This window comes from Ctenopharyngodon idella, chromosome 5, assembly GCF_019924925.1.
Source record: "Ctenopharyngodon idella isolate HZGC_01 chromosome 5, HZGC01, whole genome shotgun sequence".
Lineage (NCBI taxonomy): Eukaryota > Metazoa > Chordata > Actinopteri > Cypriniformes > Xenocyprididae > Ctenopharyngodon > Ctenopharyngodon idella.
The window spans coordinates 4,721,055-4,746,682 of record NC_067224.1 but is presented as its reverse complement, the minus strand read 5'-3'; the positions used below and the strand labels follow the sequence as shown (position 1 = coordinate 4,746,682).

At 37.7% G+C, this 25,628-nt stretch overlaps 1 protein-coding gene across 2 annotated transcripts in view; it reads right to left on the bottom strand.

Moving 5' to 3' along the window:
* Positions 1-21,872, bottom strand: part of flrt1a (fibronectin leucine rich transmembrane protein 1a) — an 89,417-nt gene extending 67,545 nt beyond the window's left edge. The window contains exons 1-2 of one of the 2 annotated variants that reach the window (XR_007930397.1): positions 20,681-21,872; positions 6,585-10,703 (exon numbers count right to left, since the gene is read on the bottom strand). The gene's annotated coding sequence lies outside the window, so the exon portion shown is untranslated. Of the gene's footprint in view, positions 1-6,584; positions 10,704-20,680 lie in introns of those variants that run through there. The other variant, XM_051895131.1, reaches the window with a different exon arrangement.
* Between the last annotated feature and the right edge of the window lie 3,756 nt (positions 21,873-25,628).

Below are 25,628 nucleotides of genomic sequence, written 5' to 3'. Positions count from 1 at the left end.
CCCGGAAAGGCGCGCGCACACACACGTCGACCAGAGAGAACAAGAGCACGCCCATCAACGCGCGTTCGGCTTTACGGAAGTCGTCGGCAGTGCTGCACGAAATCAACAATGTCACCAAAGAAGTGTGTTTTTGGATGTGAGGGAAAGATACCCTTGTTTCCCAAAGAACCCAGTGTTAAGTGGAGCTGAGAGTTTTGTTCTCACGCATTACATTAGTGTACTCTCGATATTTGTCATTAAAATACCCATAGAAACTGATAGTTGCAGTCACGTTTTTATTGGTTAAAATGAATGGAGAATATCTCGTGTTTTTCCGTGCCTGCTCGAGCCCTCGGGATCGGCGCTTATGGTTTCATAAACAAGGCCCAGTTCTACGCTGGATTTACAGATCGTTTGAAACTTAAAGATAATGATCCAAGTCATGAGTCGGAACCGCAGGTGATGAGTAAAACTGCTTCAAATGTCTGTTTTGTTGGCAACAGGCGCCTAAGTGCATATAATGTAAACAATACGAACGTAGTGAATTTATAAATTCATTATTCATCATTCACTATACGCTATATTTATTATAGTGATTCAAAAGTTATCCATGGATAACGCGATGGTGTATTGAGTGTGTTTAAATATATTTGTTTAGCTAACCATTGATAGCTTGCAGCCGATCTCTGCGCGTGCTCGTGACAGCTCGTCACTCTATCTCCGCTCACAACGACATGCCTCCAGGCACTCGGCTGTTTTCGGAAAGACTCAGTACAGCATATGTATCTTTTATAAATATGATAAAACTAAAGACTTTTTGGCGATATGAAGGATGCTATACTACTCTATAGGTACTTAAGATTAACATGAGATTGGCAGAAACTGTGTGTGCTACCCCCCCAAAACGTTCACAAAACGTTTATGGCACCCAGAATATTTTGTTGTATGAATTTGTAAACAGTGAATATATATATATCGAAAGAAAGGACAGAGCCTCTGCTTTTAAACAAACAAATAAAAACATTTTATTCTCGGTTTATTCATTCTTTTTATCAACACTTAAATGTGGATAACTCACAAAAAAAAGAAAAAAAAACATTTTAAACAATAAGACTTAATCTGTGGTGGCTTCAGAACGATAATCAAAACATAGATCACGTTAGCTTACATGTGCTTAATGCTGCCTTCACATGGTATCGGAAATTGGATAATTCCCACTTCTGAAGTCATGATTAAGAGTTCATTGCATTCAAGTTTCGAAATGGGAGGGTGTTCAAGTGCAATTTTTACCTAGAAAACTTGTATTTACGTTAATTCCAAGAGCATGTGAAGGCAGCATAAGAAACTTCTATCCTCTCCTTCTGGTTTATGCAGATTTTCTTCATTGAAAACACGGATTGCCTGAAAAACTCATCAATGGCAGGAAAACGTTTTGTAATAAATTACGGAAAATCATGTCAATGGCGGAGAAAGCGTTAACTAAATATGGCTGTCAATTTCAAATAATGCCTGTATGAACAGCCAGTCTGTTAAATAACATCCAGGAAATATTCTGCCTTGCCATATAAACACAACCAAACAATGAAGAATTAGCTAGTTGTAATTGTCTGGATGAAGGTATTTGTAATTAATTTAGTGGAAAAATAGTTTTTCATTCACTTTGAAGATCTAGAGCTGTTCTTCTGAGAGTGTGTTGTGATATGTGTGTAGTTTGTCATTGTCGCAAGTACAGCCTGGAAAGCTCAGCCTACGCAAACCAAATCAAGATTGCTTATCATTAATTAGTGTTGATTGCTAAATATAGCAGCAGTTCTGATATTTATCTAATGAGGCTCTTTGACACACACTGACTTTAGCATTCTCCTCCATTCATTGTGTTTGTCACTCCTTGTGTGTCTTCCTCACACTCGTCACGACTTTTGTACAGATCACAATTTGTACAGAGACACAAAATGTGTCTCTTTTGAAAGCAACATAAATCAACATTTTCATTACTCAAAACAACATTATAAATAATAATAAATGTTGAATAAACATTAACTGAAATAAAATAAAATATAATTTCAGCTAGTTGCCAAGACAACATTTTTCATTTAGTTTAACTTGGTATACTAAAATAACTAAAACAGAAATGTATAACATTATTTTACAAAAACTACTGAAAATGACAAAAGCACACAACAAAATTATTCAAAATCAAAATGAAAACAGAAAATATAAAAGTAAAAACTAACTCAAAATATTAATTTCTGAGAAACAGTTATTTAAAATCAACTCAAACAAACACATCCCTTCAATGCTCCACCCCCAAAATGCACAAACACACAAGAGTGGATGTCACTTTATCATAGCTGAAGCAAAGCTAAATAATGCTTGGCAAAAAGTAAAGCAAAGATGAAGAACGGACAACAAGAAAGAACAAAAAATGAACATACAGTACACAAGACTATACAAGCCAGTTGCCAGCAGCACAGCAGCTCCAGGCAAACAATGACACTCAAAACTGTCCTGTTACTACAGCTAACACTACAACAACAGCATATCTTGGTTCTGTGAAACAGCAAAACCAGTGTTACTCACGTATGGAGCAGAAATAGTGTAACCTCTGTGACCATTTTCAGGCCTTCCCACTTAGTTCTCTCCACTGCTGGAAAGCTTTTCTAATATTAACGCGGGTCCTAAAGCTCTTGCCTGATCATAACTCTTCTTTTCCCACTGATATTCCTCTGACCTTTTCTCTTTTGCAATGTTGATCAGCCATCTCTCTTTTTACAGTCTTTCTTAAAAGCTCCCTTTTGCTCACTCTCTCTCCTCCCCCATCATGAGTGGACATGCCCCCTACTGCTGACTGGCTACAAGTGTGATCCACTTTCAACACTTCTCTAAGAAATCGCTTACTGCACCTTTAATGGTACACAAATTAAAAACATATTTGGCTGAATCTCACAAGACCTGTTAAGAACATGTCCTTGTCATGCTTGTTCTTATAAGAAATTGTAGTTTGCACAAAGAAATTAAGTCTAATTTTAGGACCATTAAACTGTTTTGCATTGTGAAATTATATGACAAACCTTATTATCTTACAACTTTGCTTCTTAAGTAAATGTATCTTGTTTTAAAAATGTTTGGATATTTTATTGGAAAACAAGACAAAATTACTTTTGCTGTGGCATCACTATGCATTTTGTTATTCACATTGCACACTTACAACAGGTTGTTCAAAACTTTAGGACTAACTGTCCACACTATTTAGCAAGCGATTAAATCATGTCCATTTGTTTAGGCGGTGCAGTTTATTTTCAGTTTTTATCTACATTGGTTGCTATGGTAATGATGTAGGTGTCAGCACAATGCCAAGTGATTTCTACAACAAGTGAAATTAGAAAGAATTCAGGAGGCATAAAGCGGATGTAAAACTGAAAATGAAGCCTCTGCTCACCTCCATCGAGGCATCCCACTGTGGTTATGAACAAGGAGGCATAGCTAGATTGTACAAAACCATGCCTAGACACTACTGAGTAGTTAATACATGTTCCTTCCCAAAGTACAAAGAATACTGAATCCAAATCAGACAAAAACAGATCTCAGAAATTAAGATTTGAATCCAATTTCAAAACTTATAAATGCGACCAGATTTGAGTCAGATGCAAGTAACTAAAAATCTAATTTCAAAATCTGTCAGTGCAGAGCCGAAACCACCAAACACATTGACTATGATCACAGTGTCAGTCCAAATCTGATTATTTGTGTATCCGATTAAAATAATTGACTGTCCACACTGTGTATAGCAACTGTCCAATTTGTGTGTCCTGCGGCTCTCTTTCGTTTTCTGGAATATCTGCGATTGTTTCTATGGACATGATGTTGCGTTGGTAGGCATACACCGAAAACAACATAAAAAGATTTTAAATGCTGTCTTACAATATGACAATAATGTATAGCTGGACTACTATGTCTAATGAACCAGCGGCAGAACTGTAGGAGGCTGGTATGCGTGGCTGTATTCCATGCTGCCATCTCCGCTGGTCTCCAAATTCAAAGAGACACCTCATCATTGGACATGACCTGCACATCAACAACAACACAACACAACCTTGTTTCTGCAAGGACGTTGCATGTGTTAAGGTTGCATGAGAAAGTGACATAAGCAAAAAAGCTACACAAAATCCGAATAGAGCGGTCACGGATTTGTAAAATTCAGATTTCATGTGATTTTTTTTTTTTGTAGTTCACACTTGCTAATTGGATTCCAACTGATATGCACAAAAATCGGATTTGGACTGACACAGTCTGAACTAGGTTAAAGAGTCCTCCTTACATTTGGTCCTCCAATCCCAAACATGTGGTTACATCCTGTGTGGTGGGCTCATCTTGTAAAGCAGTAAGTCGAAAATGTCATGTCTAGTGTCACTTTATATATGTTTGTGTGTGTGTGTGTGTGTGTGTGTGTGTGTGTGTGTGTGTGTGTGTGTGTGTAAAAGCAAACAGATGCGTGCATGTTCCATGTTTGTGTGTGGGAAGTTTGTGTGTATAATCTTTGCACAGCACCATTGCACACATCTTTAAAGTGTTAGACTGTCTCAGCAGCTGAACACACAGTTCTTTTAACGCAGCTCTTAAAGGCACAGTGCACTCAAAGAAAATTCTGCCATCATCAGTTTCACTCTGCTATTGTTTGGCTTTTTAGGACTAAGAACAAGGATAGACAATTCTGGTCTTGGAGGTCCACTTTCCTGCAGAATCTAGCTCCATCCCTAATTAAAGACACCTGCCTGTAATTTCCAAGTCATCCTGAAGATGTTGTTTAGATTTTTCAGATGTGTTTGACTAAGAATGGAGCTAAACTCTGCAGGACACTGGCCCTCCAGGACCAGAATTGTGCATATACATTTTGTAGACATATTGATTAATTTTACTTTTTTGCAGCTTGACACTTTCATTGGGTGAAAAAGGAGCAACTTGGACAATCTTCTAAATATCTTCTGTTCCTCAAAATAAACAAGTCTTCCTACTAAGCTCAATGATAAGATCAATATGATGGGGAGTAGATGATAGAATTTTCAATTTTTAAAACTGTTTCACAGTTCAACATCAGACACGCAGAAATGAGACACAACAGGAACTCAACAGTAAAATCAACTACATTTTATAAAGTAATATTTAAAATAATGATTCTCAACTGGTTTTGCTTCAGGACAGTTTTCATACTTTTCATACACAAACACTCCATAACCTGCTGCTTGGAGCTGTGAAATTTTGTCAGTAAGTAATGATCATAAAATATAAATGTATCCGTTCAAAATGACATATTAAAGGAAAAGTTCACCAGCAAATAAAATTCATTCATCTGCTCATGTTCATGTCACTCGAAAGCAGTACGATTTTTCTTTTCCCACAGAACACAAAAGTAGTTCTCTTTTCTATCAAGGAAATGGATGATAACTTCAGCTGTCAAGCTCCAAAATGACAAAATACCCCAAAAGTAGTTGATATGACTTCTGTGTTATATTCCAAGCCTTCTCAATCCAAATGTAAGGAACAATTGACCATGGGCTGTTGAATTATTAGAAAATAATGCACACCTGAGGTGGCAATTTGCATTGTGGCCATTACACCTTGGGTGTGCACTGTTTTCTAATAATTCAATGGACTAGAGTCAATTATTCCACTTATACTACAGTTACCACACCCCAAGACATTGTTCAGCTGTTGTATTTCAAGGCATTTGTCAGGTTTTTGTCCTCTTGTTTGTAGGACTAATCTCATCCCATGCCTCTGTTGCTAATTCCAAAACGTCATTTTAGAGCTAGTAACAGAGGCTTGAACCATTGATAGCAGGATAATACAGTTATTAGAGAGAGAGAGAGAGAGAGATTAAGTGTGTGTGAATTACCTGACACTGTGCGTCTCTCAACAGTGTTTAGCAGCAGCATCTCTAGTAATAGCGAAACTGTACGTTTATCTGCTTCAAGAAGAGGACCATTATTACCTCGCTAGTGAGAAATGTCATGTAGCTTTTAAGTTGCTGAACTATTTTACTGATAAAATCGCCAGAGCAGCACTGACAACAAGTTTCTGTGCAAGTGTGTGTCCGTACTGTAAGTGTGTGCGTAAAAGAAAGAGAGTATAAAAAACATAATAAAACATAATTTTGTGGCAAAAACAGAGAAATAATTTATCGTTTTGTCGACAGTCACTAGTTACCAGGGCTTGACTGTGGCTAGTGGTTTTCATGGTCAGCATTTTCTCTGGCCACAATTTTGACATCGATACCATGGGGAAAAACTGCCATATAGATATTTTTAATATCTCATAATTTGGCAGCAGGTTTATTGTAACCTGCTGTCACTTTAAGACCTGACGCACATATCCATTATACTGTTATACATGCGTTTCCTTTCACAACTGTTTACGTTAACTTAAAACATAACTGATTGTGTTTACTTGGATACTCGCCAAGACCAGCATTTTGACATTATTTTGTGTGTATTAGGGCTGCACGATTTATCGCACGATACGAAAAATATCATTGAACTTGAACGCGATTATCACTTAAACACGATTCTTAGTGTGATTATGAAATAGCAAAGGCTGTGATTATTTTTTTTTATGCGCAGCTTGTCAATGAAGTATGGCTCCAAATACTAATCTATCTGAAAGCACTGCGAGTTTGAATCGATTATAATGTACATTTGAAAAAGCAACACGCCTCAAACATCTTTTCAGACATGAGAAGCATTTATTAATATCTTTTCCAACAAAAGACAACATTTAATAACATGTTTTACTCCAAACTCACTTCATAACAACAGTTGAGCATCCCTCTGTGAGATGATGTGGCTTCTTACACAGAATAAGGCAGTCGTGTGTTTATTAGTCATGTTTAATTAATCAAAGCGTTTCAATCTTCTGTTTATTTAGGTACAGCGATATGATGCGTGTTATCTAGTGACCTAGTGTGTATTTGACTGTTTAAGCGCAATAAGCAGCGAAAAAATAACTCAATGTAGTACTGAAAGGTGGCTTTATGTGTGCGCACTTTGGGTGTAAGCACAAAATCTGCGGGAATGAGTAGAATTATGCACAAGACGTGCAATCCCATGCCGAAATTCAAGCCCTGTAACACCAACAATATTCATCTGGAGCAAATGAAACGAGCGAGTGAGGGGAGGCGGATTTGTGTGTCAAACCGCAATCGGAGAGATGAGAGAGAAAGAGCAGCTGGTATTGTGTATCTATTCTGCAGAAGATTAGCATTGCATGCATTTCAGATATTTCAGTATCGATATTGAAAAAAAAATATTTTTTGACAACACTACATTGCACTTAGTTTATTATTTCAGATGACTTTTTAAAAGACTAGAATTAAAAAATGTATATATTATATATAAAATTAAACCCACCAAAGTGGCTAGTAGGAGTGACTGCGTTACACGTCACTGCTGAAATCCACCCGCATTTGGCGGGTTGGCGGGTGTTAATGTCAAGCCCTGCTAGTCACACTTCATTTTCATTATGTGGAAAAGAGCAGCCTGGACAGTCTGCAAAATTGCTTGTTTTGTAGAAAAACTAAAAAAGAAATCATTTATAGGTGGACATTTAATATCATATTCCATTCCACATCCAGTTTAATATACTACCATACATTTAAATGAATTCTGAGCTAACGTGAAATTCATTAAATTGAAATAGTCCACACAAACCTCCAATCAAATCAGCAAAAGAAAGGCCAACTCTGACTTGTTTGTTTGGGATACACAAGACAAATAGATTTCCCGTACAACTGTTTCGGCTTCCGCGGACTCTCACAGATAAATAGTCTGGACCGACTCCAACACATTTAAAGTAAAGAGAGTGGTAAGGCTTGGAGGATATGCCTTGTGTAGTGCAGTGTGAATCTAGGGCGGAATCCATTGATCCAAACACATGAACTACGCTGGCGCGAGGTGTCGCATTAATCAAACAGGAAGCCTTAGCAGGAAAGAGAAGGAAAGTCATTCCTTCCCATATTTAAAACGTTTTAGGTGGGTTTTGTTTCAGCAGGGTGGGCCTAATCCTGTTTCCATGGTTACCGGCGGCCGCGCTCTTGATTTGTATGTAAGAGCGTGTGCGCCTTGAGCTAGCAGCTGTACCGTTTCACAGTTTTCTACTAAATCCACTTTTATAATCTGGTCACACAATATGCTAACATTTTACCCACTGCTGATGTGATGCAATATGCTCCATTTGTCAAGGTACAGGGGTAAAGTATGTGTGCGAATTCACCTGTGTGTCCTACAGTGCTCAACAGTGCAACAAAATTCTATGGGTGCAGCACATATAACATGCATAGAATTTGTAATGTGTATAATATGCTGTGCCTGATGGAACGCAGAAGCACAATGTTACTAGAATGTTATTTTATGCATTGTGTGTGTTACATGTGTATAAATGTGTATAATACGCTATGCATGATTGAAAGTACATTTATAATGTAGTTTTATTTGTAAGGAATTTGTAGTTTTATGCATTATACATGCATTAAATGTGTAGGCTACAGAATGCATATTTATAATGTTAGAATTTAGCTTTTTATGAATTATGTGTGCAGCATAAATGTATATGATGTATTGTACATAGTTGAAAACATTTATTATGAATTCTGTTGTTTTATTAATTATACAAGTTACTGTTATTAAATATGTATACCTACACACTGTAAAAAAAAATATTTTCATAATTTGTTTTCACAGCATTTTCCTTTTGTCAAATCAACTTCAATAATTAATGTGGTTCAGATAACATATTCTGAGTTTCATTGTATTAACTCAAATTTTTTATTTCAATGAACTCAAAATTTTAAGGCAAGTCAGTTAGACTTTTTTAAGTTAAACCAACAATTCTTTTTTACAGTGTAGTTGTGCGCTGAGGTAAACAATATATTAATGTTACAATTTTATGGTTTTATGTATTACACTTGTCACATGTATTATGTATGTGTGTATATATATATATATATATATATATATAATATGATATATTTTGTGTAGGATTAACTTTGAAACAAAACTCAGTAGTAAATTTCACAAATAATTACAAAGAAACAGCAAGTAATTTTGAAGTAGAAAGACTGAAATAGTATTTTCTTGTAAAACATACAATAATCTTTGTTTAATTTACAGTTTCAAAAAATCGTTTTTACAGTCCACATCTGACACCCAAATGGTTTATTTAAAATAATTATAAAGTAAAATGCTGGGTTGTTTCAACCCATGTTTGGGCTAAATATGGACAAACTGTTGGGATTAAAAATTTAATTAAAAAATTTAAACCAACAGTTTGGTTTGCCCATATTTGACCCAATCTTAGGTTGAAACAACCCAGCATTTATATTGCTGGTTGTAAGATTATTATGATCATGGTTATGTGTATGGTATGTATTGCACACATGCAGAAAACTGGATGTAGGTCTCTGCTGTGAGTCTGTAAGGCTGACTTCCTTTGGCAATGCCACTGTACCCTACTGCTAGCCAGCTGTCACCCTGTGAATGAGAAAGGGTTGGTGGGGGACAAAGACACACACCCATGTCTCTCTTCTGTAACCCAACCTCACTATGTTATGGCTTCTTGGTCTCTCCTCTGTCCATTCCTCTTTTCAATCCTTTTCTCTGATGACACAAGCAACATGGCTATTTACAACAGCCTGGCAAAGACAGACAGAGAGGGAGGGGCATCTGCTCGAGCAAGGCGAGAACAACGGAGACAGATCAAAGAAACATCACAACATGAGGAAAAAATCACAGATGGAGAGAGGGAGATAACTACAAAAGGAGGGAAATTGTATTCACCACAAGAAGCCCTCTTAAAAAAATAAATTTATAAAATAAGCATTTATACAGCCAAATATAACAAGAGATGCCTATTCACAAATTATTGCATCTTTGTCCTTGTTTGTCCTTTGTCCTAAATGTGGGCTTCCTGTCTGCTTGTGTTTAAGGCGTTTCATTCTTTAATTAACAAAACAACTGACCAGAATTTTAGCTGAATATTTGAATTGCTTACTGCTAGTATTGCCCAAATGTAAAGAACAAAATGTATTCCAGTATGGCACATAACTCGAATCATGCAGCTTGTTGCGATTACGTTTCTATGTGTTCAGACTTACAGGAATATTCCATGTACTTACAGTGTAGGAGGGACCTGAGCCGAAACTTAGGGATGGGCTCTTTTGCCATGGGTCAGTTAGCATCTACAGTATAGCAACCACTGAGAACAACCAACTAGCAACATGTTAAAATCCCCTTAGAACAACTTAGCATACATACATGGCTGCTGTGCAGCCAAAATTATATACCAGTTATCACTGTAAAGCTGCTTTGACACAATCTGCATTGTAAAAAGCACTAAATAAAGGTGACTTGACTTGACATAGCATAATTTTGTGTTTGTTTTTGTCTTTTCTTGTACAAATATCTAAACATTCTTAAATCAAGATACATTTGCTTGAGAAGCAAAATATTAAAGTCGTCATGAAACAGTAGTCTTTTCTTCTTTATTGTGACATATATCTGAGTGAAACGGCTTCTTGAACAAGAGAAAATGTAGGACGGGACTTGATTTTGTCCATCAGGAATTGATTGGATGGTTGGATGGTTGTGGTTTGCTATTGGTCGATCTCATGTGAGTGACAGGTTGCCCCGCCCTCGTGCCAGTAAACGCATCATCAGAGAAGAGAAGAGATGTCACTGCAAGAGGGAGGGGAAATTATTTTGATTAAAGATTATGAGGGCATATGAATTTAAAGAAATGATGTGCACAGATAAATATATCATTTATAATAAATACTACAATATTTTATAAAAATCATTTTTGTTTCATGGTGACTTTAAGTCTTATTGTTCATGAAGAAGGTTCAACATCAATGTTGGGTGTAACTGATTACCAAGTAATCTAATTACTGTAATTGAATTACTTTTTCCTTGAAAAAGTAAAGTAAGGGTTTACTCTCAGGGCCTATTTTAACGATCTAAGCACATGGTCTGAAGCGCACGGCGCAAGTGCACTTAGGTCGTGTCCGAATCCACTTTTGCTAGTTTAAAAAAGGGAAAAATGGTCGGCGTGCCCGGCGCATGGTCTAAAAGGGTTGTACCTTGTCTCTTAATGAGTCATGGGTGTGTTTTGAGCTTTAACCTCGTGCACGAGCAGATCCGTTTCCTCGCTAGAGAAGCGTTTCGTTTTTCCGCTTGCAAATTCCGCCATGTAAATGGCTCTTAAAAGGAATGGGAGATGAGGCTCTGATTCCACCAAAGCATTTTTATCTTTATGCACACAATAATAATCTTTTACATTTTACATTTACATTTAATATTTGGCATGTTTGTGTGCTGCTGCGCATCCCTGTGTGTGTAATAAGCAGAGTGTACGTGCGTTGTGCACCCGCATATATGCGCATGTTACTAACGCACCCTTTAATTAACAAAAAAAAAAAAATTGTGCCACTGACTTTAGACCATGTTTCAGTTTGTCAATGGCGCAGTCTATTTCAGCCAACAATGCGCCTGAACACACCTCGTTTTCAGACCAGCATGCCCATGGGCGAACAGATCGATGCAAATGCATTTGCTATTTAAACAACGTGGCGCAGGATGTGAAAATGATAACAGCGTCGGGCTGAAACTAGCATAAAACGCTTGCATCGCGCATGGCTTGGGTCAAATATGGACAAACCCAACCATTGGTTTAAATTTTTGAATTAAATTGACAAAAACAACAACAAAAAAAAGGAGTCGGGGGGGTATCTGATGATGATGATCAGATGATGATCATTTCAACACTTGTATTGGCCAATACTGATATGGTCACCAGTATACTTGCATCCCTGTTTTCTACACAACATTGCACTGTGCTTTGTATACTATTTAAATTACTTTCGACAAAGAAAACAACAATAATAAAAAAGGAGCAATGCACTGATACCTATGCAGGCAAAACAGCATTGACCTTTTAACCAACTCATATTCTCAAACCATATATTCACAATAGTGCCTTCAAATGTCTGAAATCATTTGCAGTGAAGGGAAATACAGAGACCTTCGCTACCCATCAGAGAGGCCATAAATGATGCACATACTCGTCCATATCCACTCTGACAGTCAGGAAGACTGAGAGAGAACATGTTTACCACCAGGATGGTCTCTTGGATCTGGAAGAGCTGAAAACATGATCCATTCCCCCGAGATATTCACGGAAAGAAGCAGGGAAGCTCTTCACAATGAAAAGCAAAAACGAGGAACATCTGAATTCTGAACAAATTGCTCCAAGTGCTAACAACTGTTATTCAGATAAGATGATCTTTAAAATGATTGATGTTACCGTGACTGTAAGGCAATACATGAAGCCGTTTCGATGGTCATGCTTGAAAAAGCATGAAATGTTTATGACTAAAATATATCTGAGTTATTTCTGCAGCATGGAGATAGGACTTCAATACCCACATAGACTTATTGACCCCTGATTTGAATATAAACGAAAATGATCTAAGCGCGAAAATGATCAATATCCTTGGAGCTCTGCATGTAGTCTTCAAAGAAGAATTCAACTGAAGGGCAGCTGAATCAATCAATCATGCATTCAATCTACATTGTTAAGTAGAAGCAAGCAGTAGCATTTGATTGGTATTTCAAGGTCTGAGAGCAGGCACTCGCTGGTTATAAACTTTGTGCAATACTCAGAACCTAATTTGTTAAAAAGACAGCTGTTCTGAGTGTTAAGTAATCTTATGGTATGGACCTCAAAAGCCTCATTCATATGTGGAAATAAATCTGATATGAATCGGATACGTGCATTTGAGTCTGCCATGTAAGCAGACAGACTAGACATTTCCCTGCCAATGCAAGTCGTACCTCATTGAAAAAGCGACGGTGGCGAATAACGTCAACTCAGGTGGATACCAATCGAGATCACATGACTCTTTTTAATGCCGCAATGGAGGAACGAAGGCTCAACCCAGTGGAGTCGTGCTGAAGTTTTATGTCTTTTGAGCCTCTGGGGCGACCTTTAAAAATGTTGCAGAAAGCAAAAGCTTGTATTATCATTTCGTCTGCATCCATTGCAATCACCCTTTTTTTTAACTTTCTTTTCGGCCTAAGCTTTTCCGGATCAGTACGTCTATCTTGGGTTGTTTCGCCAAGTGTATAATGTAAATGCAGATATCGGATATGGCTCATTTTTATGTAAGCTGGTCATCAAACAAAATCATATATCGTCAACAAATTGGAATTGGGCATCAAGACCTGCAGTGTAAATGCAGCCAAAGTCAACTGGATGTAGGGTAGAGCGGACCACAAAGATTTTTGACTTTCTCAGTTTGTGTAGGGTTCAGAGAATTTCCACATTAATTTCACACATGTCTGGTACAAATATGTGGCTTTGTTTCATTAATAAAGTGTATACTTTTTTCTTTATTCACCCCGAAAGAAGAGAAGTTAAATGTGACATGTAACATGACCATATGACAGCTTAAAATGTTATCTGATTTAATGAAAAAATATATATATACATGACAAACTAAAATATTTTGTCAATAAAAGACAATTATTTTTTTTCATATAAAATAATACTATTTTTTTTAGAAATTCAAATTTAAATAATTTTGTAGTTTGACAATGAACACTGCAAAACACAGCTATAACAGCATTTGTCAAAACAATACAGACAAACAGCTGAAGAGAAACATTCAGAAAAACACAGAGCTGAACAAAACACTCTCCTCCCTCCACTCACAGCTCTCACAGAACACGAGATAAACAGACGAGCCAGAACAAATGCTGTAAATTGCTAGAAATAATATTTTCTGAATGTTCAAGTTCCTCTCAGTCTTTATTCACCTGGTTTCTTAACAGAAATTCATAAAAGTTAATTATTCCAATTGTATCGTAACTGTATGGAATAGCATAGTTCTAACAGCGGGGCACATTGTAACGCAGTGTTACAATGAACCCTATCTGTGCAACTAGAAATTTAAACCTGGTTAGTATCTTCTGCTAGTTAGTGAAGCATTAAGGAACTATCTAAACTGCTAAATAACAGATTGGATATAAAAAATAATATAAGATTTGTTTAAAATTTAATTTAAAATAAACACAAAAAATATAGATGAAAAACTAACTTAAGAAATTTACTTTTGCTATTGTTAAATACAGTGGGTACGGAAAGTATTCAGAGCCCCTTAAATTTTTCACTCTTTGTTATATTGCAGCCATTTGCTAAAGTCATTTAAGTTCATTTTTTTCCTCATTAATGTACACACAGCACCCCATATTGACAGAAAAACACAGATTTGTTGACATTTTTGCAGATTTATTAAAAAAGAAAAACTGAAATATCACATGGTCCTAAGTATTCAGACCCTTTGCTGTGACACTCATATATTTAACTCAGGTGCTGTCCATTTCTTCTGATCATCCTTGAGATGGTTCTGCACCTTCATTTGAGTCCAGCTGTGTTTGATTATACTGATTGGACTTGATTAGGAAAGCCACACACCTGTCTATATAAGACCTTACAGCTCACAGTGCATGTCAGAGCAAATGAGAATCATGAGGTCAAAGGAACTGCCTGAAGAGCTCAGAGACAGAATTGTGGAAGGCACAGATCTGGCCAAGGTTACAAAAAAATTTCTGCTGCACTTAAGGTTCCTAAGAGCACAGTGGCCTCCATAATCCTTAAATGGAAGACGTTTGGGACGACCAGAACCCTTCCTAGAGCTGGCCGTCCGGCCAAACTGAGCTATCGGGGGAGAAGAGCCTTGGTGAGAGAGGTAAAGAAGAACCCAAAGATCACTGTGGCTGAGCTCCAGAGATGCAGTCGGGAGATGGGAGAAAGTTGTAGAAAGTCAACCATCACTGCAGCCCTCCACCAGTCGGGGCTTTATGGCAGAGTGGCCCGACGGAAGCCTCTCCTCAGTGCAAGACACATGAAAGCCCGCATGGAGTTTGCTAAAGATGGTGAGAAATAAGATTCTCTGGTCTGATGAGACCAAGATAGAACTTTTTGGCCTTAATTCTAAGCGGTATGTGTGGAGAAAACCAGGCACTGCTCATCACCTGTCCAATACAGTCCCAACAGTGAAGCATGGTGGTGGCAGCATCATGCTGTGGGGGTGTTTTTCAGCTGCAGGGACAGGACGACTGGTTGCAATCGAGGGAAAGATGAATGCGGCCAAGTACAGGGATATCCTGGACGAAAACCTTCTCCAGAGTGCTCAGGACCTCAGACTGGGCTGAAGGTTTACCTTCCAACAAGACAATGACCCTAAGCACACAGCTAAAATAACGAAGGAGTGGCTTCACAACAACTCTGTGACTGTTCCTGAATGGCCCAGCCAGAGCCCTGACTTAAACCCAACTGAGCATCTCTGGAGAGACCTAAAAATGGCTGTCCACCAACGTTTACCATCCAACCTGACAGAACTGGAGAGGATCTGCAAGGAGGAATGGCAGAGGATCCCCAAATCCAGGTGTGAAAAACTTGTTGCATCTTTCCCAAAAAGACTCATGGCTGTATTAGATCAAAAGGGTGCTTCTACTAAATACTGAGCAAAGGGTCTGAATACTTAGGACCATGTGATATTTCAGTTTTTCTTTTTTAATAAATCTGCAAAAATGTCAACAATTCTGTGTTTTTCTGTCAATATGGGGTGCTGTGTGTACATTAATGAGGAAAAAAATGGACTTAAATGATTTTAGCAAATGGCTGCAATATAACAAAGAGTGAAAAATTTAAGGGGGTCTGAATACTTTCCGTACCCACTGTAAATGTTCAGTGATATTTCCCAAAGATTTCTGAATTTTTGCGCATTTTTTTCTCTATATATTGTCGATATGGCAACTAGTAAATACACGAAGATTCATCATGCTAGCATATGTGGAAGTATTTACACCATGTGTGTTACAACTAACCCCGCGTTAGGCTGTGCCCCGCGCTCCCCTACTACATCACCTATGACAGATTTTCAGTCGTTATTCACTGAATAGCTCTCAAACACTATTTGCATGTTCCAAACAGTTTACAAACGGTTACGCAACATTATTGGGTATTCACTGCTGCCAAGTCTGACACAATACTTGACACACCAAATTTAAATACGTAAATAACATATCTGTGAATAACGAATTACATTTCAGCCTGCATCTCACAGAAAGCTGTTGTATGGCTTTAGAAGACTTGTCATATAGGATAAACTACTTTTATGGTGCATTATAGGACTGGACGATATGACCTGAAATCAAAATATCGATTAATTTAACTTTTTTTTTTTTTTTTTTTTTTGCTTTTTTGCCCTCGTAGTTCACTGACAAGGTTTGTACTTTAAATATGCTTTACTATTAAAGGTGGGATATTTTTTCCAAATGAAAGAGTGCTCCGACATAACACCTCACTTTCAGCAGTTATTTTATATATGGTTCATAACAGTTCTTACAGATTTCTGCTTGTTGTAAATCAGATACAGATAAATTAGCACAGTACCACTACATTTATTTGAATGCATTAATGAGAGAGCGATTGCATGTGTGAATTAGTCATACCGTCTCTCTGTTAATTGTTGTAAGTAATTACTTCAAAAGTAGAAAAATATATGCTATAACTTAGGGCTGCACGATGTATCGCACGACACAAAGAAAATAACACTGACATCGCATTAAACGCGATTCTTAGTGCAATTATGAAATCGCAAAGGCTGCAATTATCTTTTTATGTGCACCTTGTCAATGAAGTATGGCTCCAAATCAGGGGCGTTTCCTCCGAGGAGGCAAGGGAGGCAGTGCCTCCTCAAAAAAAAATAGGATGAGAAATTAATCCATATTACATATAAAACAACACAAATATTACAAATTATGACATTAAAAAGAGCGCAAGTCACTCGTATTTCTAAAGGAACACTGCCCAACAGCGACACCCGCAGGTAAAGTTACTGCAGGAGTCATGCCTCCCTTTCCACTCATAGAAAACCATTAGAACCCCTATAGCGTGCGGTTGGTTTTGTGGGGGGTAACTGAGAATGAATGGGGGAAAGTCACGTGAGAGGAGGCAATGTCTCCATCGCGCTATGATTGGATATAATTGGTTATGATTGGATATGATTGGTTTGTGTGATAAATCCCGCCTCTTGTTGACGTGCACGTTCCACGCATCAGTTTGAATGAACAAATGATGGCGTCAATGGGAAGACTAATTGAAAAGTAAGTAAACAGATAACCCAGTTAGATATTACCGCTTTATGTCACGTCAAAATCAAACTTGAAATGGACTGAAAACACGATGACTGCGGGGTTTTTTAGTGTAATCAGCTTGGTGAAATTAAAAATACATCTTCGTGTCTGTGACAGACGGTGTTTACAGAGCATGACTAATGATGCTAAATAGCCTTAGTTGACTATTAAAAAGAAAGACATCAATACACAAATAAAATATATTGTTTAAATTGTTACAGCCTTTAGTTATTATTTTGGAATGAATGTAGAAATGCTTAAAACACTAAATTGATGAGATTGACTTGGTTTTGATAAATAGAACATTTATTACAATGCATTGTTAATGTAAAATTACAAAATAGAATTGTATTTGGTTTCTTTTTTTCTTTTTTGATGTAATGTAAAGTAATGTTCATTTAACAAGGAAGATGTGTCAACGTTAAGAGTAATGCACATGAATTTACATTTGATTCATAAAAAATTAAAAAATGTGCCTCCTCATTTCAGAACACCACTGCACGTCACTGCTCCAAATGCTAATCCATCTGAAAGCACTGGAGTTTGAATCGCTTATAATGTACATTTGAAAAAGCAACATGCGTCAAACATCTTTCCAGATATGAGAAGCATTTATTAACATCTTGTCCAACAAAAGACAACATTTAATAACGTTTTTATTCCAAACTCACTTCATAACGACAGTTGAGCATCCCTCTGTGAGATGAGGTGGCTTCTCACACAGAATAAGGCAGTCGTGTGTTTATTAGTCATGTTTAATTAATCATAGCGTTTCAATCTTCTGTTTACTCAGCTACAGCGATAGTATGATGCCTATAGGGATTTCCTGGAATGACACGCATTATCTACTTCTGCGGCAGGGCATATTTGGAGTTTCTGCACGAGAGCGCCCTCTGGCTTTCAGATGGAAAAGCATTTACTACTGATCACAGAGCCGTACAGCTCTGACAAGCTGCGCATAAAATAATGGCAGCCTTTGCCATATCGCGTGCGATCAAATTTGCGATAAATCACGATATATTGTGCAGCCCTACTATAACTTGAGTTTCTAAGCTACTTCAGTGATAAATCACAGGACAGCATTGACAACGAGTTTCCGCGCTCCTCTCTGTGCGAGCGATCTTCACGTGATGTGCAGCTACTGTCTGTATGAGTGTTCGTGTGCCACAATGCATCAGCGCAGTAGCTCAGTATAATAATACACATCTGATGGTCTAAAATCGCTTGAAAAAGCCTTAAAACATACAATTGACAAAGTTTAGTGAAGATGCAAGTGAAATGATCTCACTTTGGGGCTTGCCGCTCGCGCGCTGTGTTGACTCTGCATTTGTGTTTGCCTCCGTGTTGCTTCCATGCCGCTGACTGGACGGGGTAGAGTCACATGACTACACACATGGTATATGTTTTTAAGGGGAAAGTATTAACGGGATTTAAAAAATGAAATAACCGACATGGGAAAATTACATCGGTTAGAGGTTTTGAATTATGGTTTTGATTACTTTTCAATTAATTGTCTAGCCCTAAAGCATTATTGTTCTTTTTGACGGATAAAAGCCCCCGTTTCCATTCACTTTTATTGTACCAAAAAAAAGCAGCATTAACATTCTTAAAAAATGCCTCCATTTATGTTCCATGGACTGTTTTGGAATAACTTGAGGGTGAGTAAATACTGACATAATTTTCATTTATGGGTGAACTGTTCCTTTAAATGCTAACTTGCTGATTTCAAGATGCAATGATTGTTATCTAACTGTGAACTGTCTTGTTAGTGCCCTGTGGGAGAGCCAGAGTGTTACGCAGGCAGAATCCTCGTTTATTCAACCACTCCAAATTTGTTAAAGCTCAAGGCCAGGGGATTATTCATTCAACAACACAACATTAAAGCCGTTTTAACCCGGCTGTGCCTTAAGAGGATATTGCTTAGGTTTTCCTATTGAATCAAAGGCACGTCTTATGTGGCCATGCTTTTGCTTCTCTGATAACACAGGTATGTCAAACAGTCTAATTGATGTGTGCACTTTCATCTGGAAAATGTAATTTATAGAGCTATTGCTAATCTGCAGTAGGCTATGTCTCAAAAACGTTCCCTTGGCTGACATTAAAATAATGTTTATGATTAAGAATATATGTGAATGAAGCTGTTTATCAGATGTTTAACAACAATTAGATGCTTTCCAAATGACATGCTCTTTAGCAGAAATATTGGATGTGCTTATTGGGTTATTATTATAATATAAAAACACTGATAGCCTTCAGTGATGGTTCAGCCAGTGCTACCTGCTGCCGTGATCACACTAACTCTTCAGTGAGCACAATGTGCCACTTAAATGTAAATAAATAAGTGATTTTAAGCCGTTTTGCTAACCTCCAAAATTTGGCTAACCTCAACGACACGTCCTCTTCCCGAAACCCCGCCCTCCAAAGACATGTCAACCTACACAATGTCAGTAATCTGCAAATTCAAAATGATTGACAGGCAGAAGTTGTTTCTGATTAGCAAAAGAGCACGGGCCAATCCCTTGACTCCTTTTTGCCGATGCTATCACAGGTGTTATTTCTCACCACACCTAGCCTATTTTAATGATATCTTCCAGGTAGAAGACACATTTTATTTTTGGTGTTCACAAATATAGCTTGCTGCACCTTGAAGGGTATATCTCTTGAGTTTCAACAATTAAATCTAAAGGTTTTGTCATTAGACACCGTTCATAAAAGACGGTTCAGCACCGCTACCTGCCGCCTTGACCGCACTGACTCCAGCTGTTCATGAGCACAATGTACCGCATTAATGAAAAAACAATATTTGAAGGTGGTCTAAATGCCTTACCATTATAGGTACTTTAACCTGCCCGTCAAACAGACTACACATCCACATTATGAATGGCAAAGATTCGCGCCAAAGCCAGATATCGCGCAGGGTTTATCATGAGGTAATGAACACCAGCACGCGCACATGAATTCTTATTGAACTTTTTTTTTTTTTTTTTTTTCATAAAACGATAATCCCCTTACGGAGTGCAACAGAAAGAAATAAAACGCTTTTAAAAAAAAATAAAAAAAAAAAAATGTTGAACTGTTATTAACTTAAAGACATGCGCCTTGAAACAACGCTCGCGACGCCACTGCCACGCATGTGTACATAGATCAACAATTAAACGATTGCGCAGAAACACATAACACGTGTGAACAGCTCTTATGTTGTGCTTGTCAAGCTGCATTCGGTTGTAGGTCATATTTCTGCAAAACCCCAGCAATGTTGAAAGTCTCAGCAGTTGCTTTGTATGCTGTGACAGTTGTGCTTAATTTTGACTGCGCTAAACGCGTCTGTTTTTATATTCCAGTGGATTCACGTTCATTTACACAGCAGCGATTTCGTGTGATGGTAAGCAATGCCTGAAAACTGCACACACTCAGCTAATAATATAGCAAAATGGAATATTATGACAACTTACCTTTTCATCAGAGAGCCCTTCCTTTGCCTGTTTCTCCATCCATCTCTCCTTTACCGGATAAAACGCTTTTTTATTATTTCCTCAGAATTGCGAAGTTCCACGCTATTCAAGCTGTAATTCAAAATTAAGTGACGGTCCGCTGTAGCCTCTAAGTCATCATTAAAATCATATACCCCCTGTCTCACTCACTCTCTCTTCCTTTCTCCGACCATCCGATATCGGCTATCGTTTTCTTTTGCAATAAAATCCACCCCGTGTAGTACTGCGTAGCAATAAAACACTATATTAAATTAATCATACGTGCGTACATAACGCTGCGACGAGAAACCGCTTCACATAACTTCATCGCCCTTTTAATGCATCTTCTCCGAGTCCTCTGTCCTCCTCTCTGAGCATCACTTTCCCTTGTTAGTCCGAATGCATAATTCAACGCTCGGTTCACAGCGTAGCGATGTCCGATTCTTAAACGAATCATTCATTTGAGTCGGTTCCTTGATTCATTCGAATTGATTCTAGTATTTTATGAAGTAGGCTATACTGTGTACTAGGTGACAAGTTGGAGCCATAATCAACGAAACTATTGGAACAATATTTAAGCAATGAGAAAATCACAGACTAGACGTGGAAGTAGGAACACAGATTTATGCAAAATATGGCAAAAAAAAAAGAAAAAAAAAGAAGAAGAAACAAAAGGTAAATTTTAGTAAATAAATAACAGTATTTGACTAAAATATTTCTCACAAAAAAAAATCGCGAAACCGCGCCGGGACTTCTGGGAACACTTTTAAATGGTGACTCGAAAAAATCAATTCACCGAAATGAATCGTCTGAGCGAACCGACTCACTGAAGTGAATCGGATTTCCCATCGTTAGAGAGCTCGCTGTATTGTCTCGTTCGTGTCAGCTTGATTCGTCTGCCATTTCTCAGCGATGTCAAGCGCAGGATGTTTCAGCGCCCCTTCATCAGCCCAGACAGAGCAGGAGAGTGGAATAATAGCTTTATGTGCTTAGGAAGTGCTGATATCACGTAGTGACGGACGCGGAGCAGCAGAGGGGAGCGAGTCTTCCTCAGAGAGGGGTTTCTTTGTTATAGTATGAGCTTTAATCTAGTGATATTATCCCTGTTAGCACCACAATTTAGCAGCATATAATTACCCTAGTACTACTTTTATTGTAATACTGTTTTATTAAGTCAGTACAAAAATACCCCTACATTCTTTTTACAATGTAACTAATGTTATATATTTAATAGCATATACATTAGTTTATATATATATATATATATATATATATATATATATATACACACACACACACACACACCGATCAGGCAACATTATGACCACCTTCCTAATATTGTGTTGGTCCCCATTTTTCTGCAAAACAGCCCTGGCCCGTCAAGGCATGGACTGGACTCCACTAGACCCCTGAAGGTGTGCTGTGGTATCTGGCACCAAGATGTTAGCAGCAGATCCTTTAAGCCCTGTAAGTTGTGAGGTGGGGCCTCCATGGATCGGACTTGTTTGTTCAGCACATCCCACAGATGCTCGATTGGATTGAGATCTGGGGAATTTGGAGGCCAAGTCAACACCTCAAACTTGTTGTTGTGCTCCTCAAACCATTCCTGAACCATTTTTGCTTTGTGGCAGGGCACATTATCCTGCTGAAAGAGGCCACAGCCACCTGGGAATACTGTTTCCATGAAAGGGTGTACATGGTCTGCAACAGTGCTTAGGTAGGAGGTACATGTCAAAGTAACATCCACATGGATGGCAGGATCCAAGGTTTCCCAGCAGAACATTGCCCAAAGCATCACACTGCCTCCGCCGGCTTGCCTTCTTCCCATAGTGCATCCTGGTGCCATGTGTTCCCCAGGTAAGCGGCGCACACGCACCCGGCCATCCACGTGATGTAAATTGCTCCGTGGTCCAGTACTGATGCTCACATGCCCACTGTTTGCGCTTTCGGCGGTGGACAGGGGTCAGCATGGGCACCCTGACTGGTCTGTGGCTATGCAGCCCCATATGCAACTGTGATGCTCTGTGTATTCTGACACCTTTCTATCAGAACCAGCATTAACTTCTTGAGCAATTTGAGCTTTCAACATCAATGAGCCTTGGCTGGCCATGACCCTGTCGCTGGTTCACCACTGTTCCTTCCTTGGAGCACTTTTGATAGATCCTGACCACTGCAGACCGGGAACATCCCACAAGAGCTGCAGTGTGTGTATATATATATATATATATATATATATATATATATATATATATATATATATATATATATGTATATATATATATATATGTATATATATATATATATATATATGTATATATATATATGTGTGTGTGTGTGTATATATGTGTATATATAGGCCTATATACAGTTATATGGATGGGGGGCTTAATTGTCATGATAATGTTTAAAAAAAAATGTAATGCTTCAAAATATGCAAAATATAATGTCTTTAGTCGTGTTTTGTGATATTCACATTATCTCTTTGTTTTGCTCCCTCAATTTGACACACATGCAGGATACAATGGCATATTATCAATTTGTCAGAAAACATAAAACTTTAATAATTAGCAGTTAATGTATGTGCTTAGTTACCATTAGTACTCTCAGTCATGGTTAGCTCACTTATGCAACAGACTAATGAGCATCATAGTCCATAAATTCATCTGCAACCATTAAACTAACTGCTTTCCCATTAACCCTACAAATGCAATAAATGATGTGCCTACTCTTGAGAGGATAATGTCTGTAAGTAAAGTCTGGTTAATGCAACTGAGTTGCTATTGTGATGCACAGGGTCGAATTTACCTCATATTGTAACATAGGCAAAATAATTTTTTGGGTCCCCCAACAAATGGAGTTTTTTGACCAGCGAATGTTGGACATACGTGTTTTGTCCGTCATTAAAATGGTTGGAAATATGGTTTCTGCCCTATACTTTAAATTTTGTTAATTTAGACTTATCTAGTCATCGTATAGTGTTTTACCATTAGAGTGAAATAATAATAATTATTATTATAAAAAAATATATTATTTCTCTTTATTGTAATTGATGCACGTGCCTAGAATGCCTATAAATCCTGGCCCTGGTGATGCATAAACCACAATGCAGTTATTTACATATTCACATTATCTCCATATGTCCACAGTCGATTGTACCCATTTTCTAAGTGGGACAGTTGTCCTTGTGAACGTGTGGGCATCATGCCCAAGAGGCAAATGTTACAATGTGGGTTTGAACCCCCAAAGAGGGTTAAATGTGCATGCTCAAAAGCCTCAACATAAGATTACGTAACAAACATATTTCAAAATAAATATTAGAAGAATACAGAACACACCCTACAGCTATTACGCCTTTTATATTTGCATAATATCTATAGCCTTTTGAAGTAAGAATATGCTGAAAGAGCTGCTGTTATGAGCAGACTGTAAATGCACTAGCATATGATCTGGTGACCCTGTTTGAAAATGATAAATGGCTTGTCATTTTTAGGTTAATTGCATCTAAATTATGCTTTGTTAATATTACTGTCAGTAAGAATATTTGCCTCTTAGTGGAAGGAAATGAGAATTTTGTAATTATGAACACCTTATGTACACAGTAGATGAGTTTTTGCTTTTCTGTCCTAAATGATTTTATTTTTGAATGTTGATTTTACAGCTGACTTTTTGTTTCAGTTGTTCAGCATGTGGACTTCTGGCTCAGCCAACACTAAACAATGCTGGGTTAAAACCAACCCAAGCTGGGTTGAAAATGGACAAACCCAGCAAATGGGTTGTTTTAACCCAGTGGTTGGGTTAAATGTTTGCCCAACCTGCTGGGTAGTTTTATTTAACTCAACTATTGTTTAAAAATTACTGTATTGCTTGCTTAAAATGAACCCAAAGTATGTTGAAAATTAACATTTATTAATATGTTTAATAAATGAACATTTATTTATAAGTTTAATGAATAATAATTAAACAATAAACATGCATTTAACCCATCCGCTGGGTTAAAACAACCCAATCGCTGGGTTTGTCCATTTTCAACCCAACTTGGGCTGTTTTTAACCCAACAATTTTTAGAGTGAATGGTTTGAGTTTGTTGAGTATCAGTGGAGGATGGGGTGGGCCACCTTTCAAGCATTCAAGATACCCCAACAACCACCTAGCAACCACATAGCAACACGTTAAAAAGTAGTCAACACCTTAACAACTGCATAGCAATACCCTGACAACCACACACAACGCACTAGGATTGTGGCTGCAAGTTTTCCAAGCACCACAATGTTTCCAAGCAAACATTTTTGCAAATAAAATTCTGGTTGGTGCTCCTAGTTGGTGCAGAAATTACACACTTCACCTTTAAAAAGCTATTACAGTGCCTCCATTAATAAAGGTTGGTGTGGCTGACAGAGATGTACTGTTAGTTTATGAGATGGAGGCCATGTTGTGTTCTCCACAGGAAGCACTGCTCCTTTGAGACGAGTCCATCTGTGGTGTTCTCCACACAGGTAAGCATATTCCCAAAACACATTAATGATTTAATGTATGTATTTCATGAGCTGTAATATGTCATATACAAGCCCTTAGGGGAAACCAATGTAGGTTTTGCTGCTCTCTATTTCTCCCAGTTATTCATTCACATAATATAATATTGATTATACTAGACTGAAGGTGAGGTCACTTGCTGCTCATCTTTTTTTTTTTGTCCCTTTGTCCCCTACCATATGTTTCCTTGTCAAGTTATCAAGATGCTGCTAAACTTAAAATACATTTAATGTCACCTTATTTCCAAACATGTATGCTTTCTTTCTTCTGTAGAGCACAAAAGATGATTTACTGGAATGATGTATTGGTCTATTACATATTTTGGGTAAACTACTTTTTTGAAGAACCGAAGAACCCGTCTTATAGGTTGTAGACTTTATAGTGTTGTACTTCAAACCTG